Source organism: Crocodylus porosus, unplaced genomic scaffold (genome assembly GCF_001723895.1).
Source record: "Crocodylus porosus isolate Cpor-Errol unplaced genomic scaffold, CroPor_comp1, whole genome shotgun sequence".
Taxonomy (NCBI): domain Eukaryota; kingdom Metazoa; phylum Chordata; order Crocodylia; family Crocodylidae; genus Crocodylus; species Crocodylus porosus.
The window spans coordinates 2337426-2347421 of record NW_017728942.1 but is presented as its reverse complement, the minus strand read 5'-3'; positions in this window follow the sequence as shown (position 1 = coordinate 2347421).

Below are 9996 nucleotides of genomic sequence, written 5' to 3'. Positions count from 1 at the left end.
CCCAGCTGACTTCCTGCCCTTTGGGCAGGGGGCTGGACTCGATGATCTCCCGAGGTCCCTTCCAGCCCTAATGTCTATGACATCTATGAAATTTCAAAACAAATAAGTCAATAACAAGCCTACACAAATTCATTGTTTGGCACAGGCCAGATCCCCTAAATAAGTGGTGCTCAACATTTTGGCACCACGAGCTGGATGACTGGTGGCAGAGCCAGTCCAGGGCCTGGGTTCTGGGCCCTGCACAGCCTCAGCTCAGGCCAGCACAGGGTCCAGGACTGGGCCCCACACCACCCCAGCCTGGCCATGTCGTGCCAATGATCTAGCCTGCAGGGCTATGCTCTCAGGACCACGAGGTTCCCCACAGGTCCAGAAATTTGGCAACAAGGGAGCAGCAATTAAGGCTGACCCGGTCCCCTGACACCAAATTTTTGGACCCTGGGGAAGCCATGAGGGCCAGATGATTTGACTTTGTGAGCTGTATCTGTCCCGTGGTCCAGGAATTGAGCACCCCTGCTCTAAGTATTCCTCCAGAAATAAGTCAGCAAGTGCAGCCCAGTGCCTCATGTATGACAGTAACCAAAATACAGCTAACACAAGAAAATCAGGCCAATCAAGTTTCACTCGACAAAAGCCTTAAGTAAGAATTAAATGGTTCTGTAGGCTTTGCTCTCTGAGTATGTTTCAGCTCCATGACGTATCTCATGAGAAATAAACTATGATCCCATCCGAAACCTAGATTTGACTATTCAGTAAGAAACCAGGGAACACACTGCTTGCAAGCAGTAGTGAAGCATCATGTATGCACAATGGTGAGAGGAGGAACCATAAAGAGAGTGATTTCTGCTTCAAACTACCAATCAGCACTCAGTAAAATAAATAAATAAAGATTCTCAAAGTAAAATAAAATCCTTGATGGTGTCCTTTTGAAGCTCTTAAAATATTGCTGATTGAGATTAAAAAGCAAGAAAACAACCTAGTTACAATTAAAAAGTAAGGTTTTTTCAAATGATTGTTTAACTGAAAAACCATTTCTCTAATTAAGCAATTAAGACTCAACAAGGTAGACATTATCATTGCGTAAAGGTCATTTCAAATGAGGAGAGGATGCAAAACACTGTTGTGGGGGTAGGGGTTATGAATTATCCTCTCACTGCTGGTGACTGCAGGTTTGCAATGAGCAAAGAATTGCCACATGGTGTAGTTGAATGCTCTTCTTTTTAAAGTAGTGTTTAAGGATCCTAGGGCCCCATCCGGCAAAAACAATCATGCTGGAGTCAATGAGCTTGGTTTTTAATTTCACCCCAGTGCAAATCCAAAATTAACGCCACTGAAGCACATTTAAATTCTGCTCATGGTGGAACTGTGCTGGGCTGCATTTATATTGGTGCAATTGAGGAGAGCATCTGGTTATAGGGGTAACCCCAGTGCAACATTACGGTAAGATGAGGACCAGGCCTACAGGGTACATTGTCTGTGTAATAAATCTGGTTTAAGTTCTCCTCTTGCTTACATTATATTTATGCCAGTGTGATGTCCTGAACATACATTCTCTACTCTGGTTTAGTGGTGCCTGGTAATAGGATCTGGCAAAGGGGCAAATATACCCCTTTGTTCCTTCCTGACCAGTGGCCCCAGATCTGACCATGTAACCATTCCAGCAACTGGTAAATGCCACAGTCTCTCTCTTTGTCCCAGGACTGTCTCCATTTACTCAACTCTCTACAACCCACAGATTCTGCCTACACTGAAGCAATGCTCAGGAAACTTCCTTAGCTGGGTTTGTGCTTCCTTAGACAAGAATGTGGCTCATTGGAAGTATTCCTGGTGTACACAAGCAATGACGCAAGATATGCTCAGGTGAGGAGGGAAAGGGAAGAGCTGCTGCCTACTGGGTTACATCTGGTATGGTATGATTTTACCCAGATGTTTCACCTATACATGGGCTATGCAGCAGCTTGATTGACATAGAAAGGATTATGTCCAATTGAGGTCATTTGAAAGTTCCTCCACTCTGGGAATTTCTGCTAAAGAATTGGGCAACAGGTGGAATGGGGTCATGGATCTGAGGCTCAGCTTTTATTTGTATCTGATACGAACTGAGTACGGCTACATATTTTAAAGTCTAGCAATAGGCATTTTTATTCCCTGGGCACATTTCATTTCCCAGGAGACACAAGCAAAGGCTGAAGGATCTGAACAGGTGCAAATAGGTCCGATGTGATAATTAAAGTCTATTGAGGGGTTTGTGGGAAGGGGAAACAAAATATAAAAACAATTTCCACCTTTATTTTAAGTTCTTCTGACAGATGGGAATATAGTATGTTATGCTACTTGTGGTTTGGGTAATGAGATTAGGCCTTGCATAAAAGGAAGTAGAATTAACTTTGTTTGCTTAAAGTGACACCCTCAGCTAAGAAAATCACATTTCCATCTGAAATGCAATGCCTGCTATTGTTACACGTAACCACAGAGATGACTATATTTAAAGAAGATAAGAGGAGGGGGGATATGTTTCTTTCTCTCCTCCCCCCGCTCAACTAATTTGTGCTCCACCCTGTATATACTGTTTCATGTTTTGCCGATTTTGGAGTAACTTCCCCAAGTCCTGCAGGAGAACATGGTACTGGGAACAGCAGCAGCAGCTGCTCAAACTGAAGTCAAATGAGAGCAGGCAGAAAGGAGTTTATGCATGAGATAAAAGGAAAAAGAATCCAGATGTGTTGCTTTCAGGTATACCAAAAAGCATCCCTCTTAACCTGATAGGGAGCACGAAAGCCCTACCACAACTGGTAAAAATATCTTATTCTTAGCTTACTATGATAAGGGTGCTCTAGCAAAGGATCAAAAATTGTCTTGGTAAAAGTCAAGTCAGTTTAAAAAAAAACAAAAACACTTCATCTTGATAGTATCTCTTAAATACACACCAGCGCATTTCTACAGAAGTAGATGATGGCTTTTTCTACAAAAGACTAACTCCCAGATTTTTTCAGAAGGAGAAAAGGGCTGTATCATATGAAGTGTACCGAATTTCCGGTTTATTTAACATTAGGAACTTATTTTAAGTGACAGTGGGCGCACTGTCTACACATGCGTTAATGCACCTTTACTAGTGCACATTAAGTTTAGTGCCTCTAATATGAAAATGAAACTAATGAGCAGTAGCAAAAGTGCCCGGTCTTTTTTGTGATGCTTAATGCGCAATAGATTAATTTTACTCCACATTAGCACGTTTTTTGCTGTGACGTGCTAATGTGCAATTGAATTAATCTACTGCACATTAAGTGTCTCATGTAGTTGGGCCCAGTGTTTATAATTATTAAGCAGAGGAGAAGTGAGATGGAAACCTCCATTTTATCTGCTGGATCTGCAAGTAAAAAAGTAATAATGATTATACCAATAAATATAGGAAACAGTACTCACCTTGAAACTGAGCAACAATTCTGAGTTTTTCTGTGACAATTTCTTTGTTTTTTCTCTCCAGCCAAAGTCAAATGTAAGTGACTCATCCATGTGTTATACACCTCTGACCCGTTAATGTTTACAGATTGGGGAAGTGGTTGATATCTGGCACAGTCATTACTGCTTCATGTCACATAGAGTGACAGGTAAAGAGAAAAATCTGGACCTGGCACAGAGATTGATCCAGAACACATAAATAACCAATTAAGAAAAGATATTAATAAAAATATTGTAACAGAGCCCAATCTGCTGTTGAGTACCAATTGCCAGTAATAATCGCTATGGTAACTGAACTCCTTTTGGCCTTTCTTTATGTTCAACCAGTGTTATTTTCCCTTCCCCTTTTTCATGGAAAGTTTTCAAAACTGATTTAAATATTATGATATTTTCATCTCCAAGTGCTAAATGGGAAATGCATCTTGGCTATACCACTTGCTAAAGCAGATTTTTTCCTTCCTTAAATGGTTCCTCCCCTCAAGAGAGACCTTTTTTGGAAGGCACTTAATAGTGATTGTATTCAAACAAGAAGTAGGTGGGGGGGGTTCAAAATTGAGGTTTAAAAAGCTACCCAGAAAAAAAGTAAAACAATAAGGGACAAGGAAAAAACAATACAACAACTATAATACATCTGAAACTACTTATCTCATCTGTTCCTTTGTATAGGGGAAAGCTCAGCTTTCTGGTTCTGTATTTATCTGGTTGCAAGTTATCCTCTTGCCCAGCTGTACTAGTATGATTGCTTGCATTTTCCTCCTGCTCCACTGTATTTACCTGGGTGTTTTCTTGGCTGTTCCTCTGACCTTCCTTACTACCTTCATATATAAATATTGGGTAATGAATCCAAAAGAGGGTACTACGTGCCAGATTCTATTCTGCTTATTAGGCGTCTCAGTGGACTAGAGCAGCTACATGTGATTTTAATCTACCATGTTCAAAACTCTGAAAATCTATCTACTTTCATAATGCACCATCATTTGACACTTACAACTGAGTCACAAAACAAGGTAAGGAAGATAAAGGCCTATCCAGTAGGGCTGTGCAAAGCTTCAGGTAATGATTCGATTTGGAGGAGATTCGGCCTGATTCGGTGGCTAAATCTCTGAATCCAAATCAAATCAGGGGACCAATTAAAAGGTCCAAATCGATTCAAAGCTCTCTGAATCTTCAGAAAAGATTCAGAGAGCTTTGATTATTCGAACAGTCCCCAGCGGCTGCAGCTTCCTGCTGCAACCAGACTAGGAGCTGGTAAGTACTAGGCATAGGGGACGGGGGCATGGGGGGACCCCTGGCAGTGCCCCCAACCCCTGCCCGCTCCCTCAGATCCCCAACCCCTGCCTGCTCCCCCAGCTCCCCCCATGGCTGCCCCACCTGCCCCTGCTCCCAGTGCTTTAAAGAAAAGCCCCAGTGCTCACTGTGTGCTGCTGGGCAGGGGGGGTGATCCCCGCTGCCCCCCACTGCCCCATGCTGCATAGGGAGCTCTGCCATGAGCCCCCTGACTCCCCCTCGCTCCCCCAGCTCCCCCCCACAGATGCCCCACCCGAGCCAGCTCCGGCCCTTTAAGAAAACAAACAAACAAGAAGAGCCCCTGGACCCACCTGCCAGGATGAGCCCAGCTGACTTGGCTGATTTGGCCGAATCAATTCAGGACAGTGGTTCGAATCACTGAATTGAATCACTGTCCCCCCGAATCATCCAAATCCAAATCTGAAGTGAATACTAGTTGCTTTGCACAGGCCTACTATCCACCCACCATTTGTTGTTTTCCAGAAACATGAGTAGAGTGAAAAAGAATTGCACTTAAGCCTTAAATCCATTTACACACCTAAGAGATGAAACTGAATCTTCCTCTGTGAGTGTCCTTACATATGTTCTGAGGATGGAGGGGGTGGCACTTTAATTACAGCAGCTCTAAGACCCTCTGTAACTAAAGTGCCCACAGCGTCATGTGTGTCATCCTGTGCTTCAAAATGGTGGCAGGGCATTTTAATTAATCAGCTTTAGTTAAAGCACCTCCACCACCACTTTGAAGTGCAGGGACGCTGAACATACATGATGCAGAGGCTGCTGGAATGTGCTAATTAGCACGTTCTAGCAGACTCGATTAATTGAGTTCCTAACCAAAGTAATGCAGGAAATTTTTGTAGGGCTGAATTAACTAACAAAAAATAAGAATTCTGGGGGAGCCGTGCTGTGTGTCTGAAGTCTATGTTAGACATTACTTTAATACAAACAGTTATTGATTTTTCACTTTCCGTTCTTTCTTGTCTCTCTATTTTTGAGTCCAAAAAAAGGACTTTGACTCTAAAGGCAACCTGCTGACTGAGTGCACTGTGTCCAATTTGATACTCTATCGTTGAGCTGAAGCACTCTATACTTTGGCTGAGAAGGAGTGCTTGATAACTGATCACATCTAATGGAGTTGCTTATTCTCATTCTCCAAGGGGCAAACGAATTCTGGTTGCCAAGCTGGGCACTGCCTTGTAATTATCCCCATGTGAGTTTATGAGATCTGATAGAATCCTAGACTTTCAGCATTAAGGGCTAGATTCAAAATAGGACTTACTTACCTGCCTCGCCGGTGGTGGGCAGAGGAGGGCAAGCTGCTGGTGGGCAGAGCGGTCCCTGGGCTGCGGGGGGGAGGGGGGCGGCTGGTGCTTCCCCCCACGGCAGCGGTGGGCACCCCCCCATGCAGCACCTGCCTGCAGGCACCTGGCTCGGGCGGTCCCAGGGGGCATTGCAGTCACAGAGGGAAGCACTGGGCCCCCATACAGCTCAGGCAGCCAGGCATCTAACCCATTTTAAAGTGTCGTGCACACATGCACCTCATTTTGTCTACACATGGCCCTACTAGGTGTCACAGTGTTGGGAGATTCTAAAACCTTGCTGGTACTTTGGTACCCTAGGCAATAAGCACATAGAGAGTTAGGTGCCACAGACTGGGATGTGCAAAAGCCAGCATGCCTAATGGAAAACTATGTAAAGTCATTGTTTTGAGCAAGGAGTCACTTAGAGCTAACTAAGATGAAAGCACTGGAGACAGGGTTACATCTTAAACCCTGCCTTTCTTTGGGGCTTAAGTATTCGGAGGTGTTACACTAATGCTCCTAAAGTTTTTAATTATAATAGCCCAAACAAAAACCCTGGATTTGAACACCCAGAAATTTAGGAAAATGTGGAGCTGGACTACTCCATTCCAGATCTAAATTTCTCAGCTGGGGCCTCTCTTTCATTCTTTTGCCTTCTGTGTATCTCATAGCAAGTGAACAGTAATTCTGCAAAGTGTCACACATGAATAAAATGGATAATTATAAAATTAAAACATATAATATACTTCAAGAGAAGATAAGACTACAATTAAATAGTGTAAACAAAACTTCATTTGATGTACAGATTGATATTTTTATTCATTAAATGTAATAACATAAACAAGATTATTAACTGACAGGGAAAAGAAGAAAGATTTTAATGATCCTGTACCCTGCAGACCTTATTCAGAGAATTCTGCTTTTCTTACAAATGCTACCTAAGTCATAGCTAAGTGAGGTCTCTGGTTGTCCAATGTGGGCACAATATATCATGCTTAATTATGATTATTTATTATGTATTATAAAAATAAACAACAAAAAGGAATACTACTAAGCTAAATTCAAAGTGAACTAAATTTGAGCCAGACCTTTTATTTACAAATATGGGGTGAAAAAAATCTAGTTATGGATGCCAAAGATTACGTTGTGCATCAATGGATAGATTTTAAAATGTACTATGCACCTAAAGATCCAGATAGGTGTCAAACTGGATATTCAAGTATGTGGTAGCCTCCTACTGCCACTGTTTCTTTTGAAAATCCCAATAGGTGCCTAGCTTCATCTTTAGGCTGCTAGATATTAAGTATGCATAAAAGGATTTAAAACCTCCCTACAAAAGAATGTGCCTATACAGTAGACCCCCGATTTATGCAAGTATTGCATTCCAGGGGAATTTCATGTTAGTCGAATTTGTGTAAATCAGGATGACTTTCCCTATAGGAAATAATAGAACAGTATGGGGTTGCATACCCCAGGTATACCTTAGTCATAGCTTTTTTCCCCCCTTTTCTCGGTGGAATCACCTTTAGGAGGCGCGTCTAGCATCTCACCTATGCATCTTGAGATGCCACTACCACAATTGTGGCACAATGGCGCCACAGCTCTGCTTGATTCCACCTGCAAATCTCGTGAGGCGTTCATGTATATATGCGAATCTCGCAAGCATCCGCATATGTACACGAAGGATGCGCATCTCGAGGGGCATTTTCCAGTCTGGACCCTAATAAAAATCATGTAAATGTGAGGCACACATAAGTCGGAATCACGTAAATTGGGGGTCTACTGTACACGTGCAGTGAGGCTGCTCTGATGTAATGTAATTACAGAGCGTCAGAGGAGACTTGATTAATTGAGTTTCCTGGAGCATGGAAATTACTCCAGCAGACTCCAGAGTCAAGTGTGTCAGCATCCTTGTGCTGAAAAATGGTAGCGGGGGCACTAAAGCTTGTTCACTGGGTTGTAGTTAAAGCACCCCTGCTGCCATTTTGCAGTGGAGGGCCAGACGATGATACATGTGATGCTCCAGGTGCTTTAATTAGAGTGCCTCTCAGAACCACTCTAATTAAAGTGCCCCCCCGGAGCATGTGTATAAATGCCCTAACCGAGCTTGTTAACACAATTCCTGATGTTAGAAGTTTTCAGATGAAGGCACTTTAAGAATACTGAATCTCTTGAACAGATGCTAAATTAAGAGCACCTTTGACAAATCCTAGATGTCATATGTTGTCCCATGCTGACAATGCAAGGAAGGGTGTACTAATTCCATATATAAGGTCAACTGGAAATGCCTCAGGCCCATTATGCGATGGATAGCTGAAGGTGGTAAGTTAGGAAGGTGTTCAGAGTAAGACAGAAAACCCATACTTTCATCTCTGATTCTAGTATGAAAATAGAGCAACTCCATTCACCTCCACTGAAATTATACTAGGCTTTAGTCAGCAGAATTGAGCTGAGAATCTTCCCCTTTGTTCACAAACCAGTTTGCCAACTTCAGTCTGTAATGACACAATTAAAGCTAAATGCTTCATCAGCAAAGAATTGGCTCAATAGCAGAGTAAGGAGGGAAAATAAGTATTGGAATGAAAGAGTGAGTATGAATCTCCACTGTGTTTATGTAGGCATTCACTTCAAGGAGTTGTAAAATAGGACTCTTTTGATTCAGTAGCTTTTTACAAGTGCTTTGTATGGGGGCATATATGTACAAAAAGAGCCGGGAAGTGTGGAACCAAGCTCTACTTGTCTGACACAGCCTGGAGAATCCATAGCATGAACAGCATGGATGCTGGAAAGCCAAACAGAGACTTGCCCCAAATTTGTGAACTGCAGTGAACTGTGAATTATTATATCAAATGATATGTTATACAATTTCTCATTAAATTCTTTGGCGTTCACCACCACATACAGCATAACTTGAAGTGCTGAGAAAACGCTTACTGTGCCATGACAAAGGCCAATGGTTGCCTCTTTACTGAGTTTGATACATATGGTGAAAACATATTGACTAATTACTTGCCATTTTCAAAGATTCAAAACACTCCAGAATTAGGCCTCAGACAGATCGAGACATGGGAACAAGAATAACTTTACAAAGGAAGGGATAAGCAGGTAAAGAGAATAACCCTGTTGTTGCTAATCTCCGACTGAACATTCCCTTTACAATACTATTACTTAGCAATAAGAGAGCAGCTTCAACCCCCTTACTGAAAATTAACCAGTTCGTACATTTATATATCTTTTCTAAGCAGAGAACAGTTCACATCAAAAGGATAGGAAACTAGATCCAGGCTTTCCTAAGTTCACGGCTTGCTCAGATCCAAGTCGCAGGCCTGTGTTTAGCCATAAACAGTTTGATTCTCCATTGCCTTGTGTGTTGTAGGGCAATTGCAAGGTTCAAAGCAATGGAAAATCAGCTACTGAGTATAAGAGAGAGGATAAAGTATAAGAGAGAAGAAAGAACATGAGAGAGAAGGAAAGAAAGGAGCTTAGAGTGAGGCATGCCAGAAGGGCAAGATTAAAAGTATAGGTGTTGCCTACTAAAATCACACCTCCTTCCACTTTTCAAAGTCTGGAAACAAACAGCTAACTAATCCAGTCAATTCCTTACCACACTGTCTATCCAATTTATACTAATCACACAGTTCCTTGCACCAAGTCTTCATGAGTGTCCCAACCCCTTTCAATGCCCCTTGGTTGTTTGCACGTTATTTTCATCCTGACCTCTTGCTCTCTGTATACACATTCTTCTGCTTTCCCCAGGGTCTCTTATCCTCAAACTGTGCGACACACCTCCTTGCCACCCACTTCCTTATCTATAGCCATGGCTCAGCTCCCAAGGTACTTGTGCCTTACAGGATCAAAACTTAAGATTCATCCCATCTGAGTTATGTTCCTCTTCTCAGTGAAATTAGGAGCTACCTATAAGCAGTAACACCTGGCAGTAAACGTCTTTGAT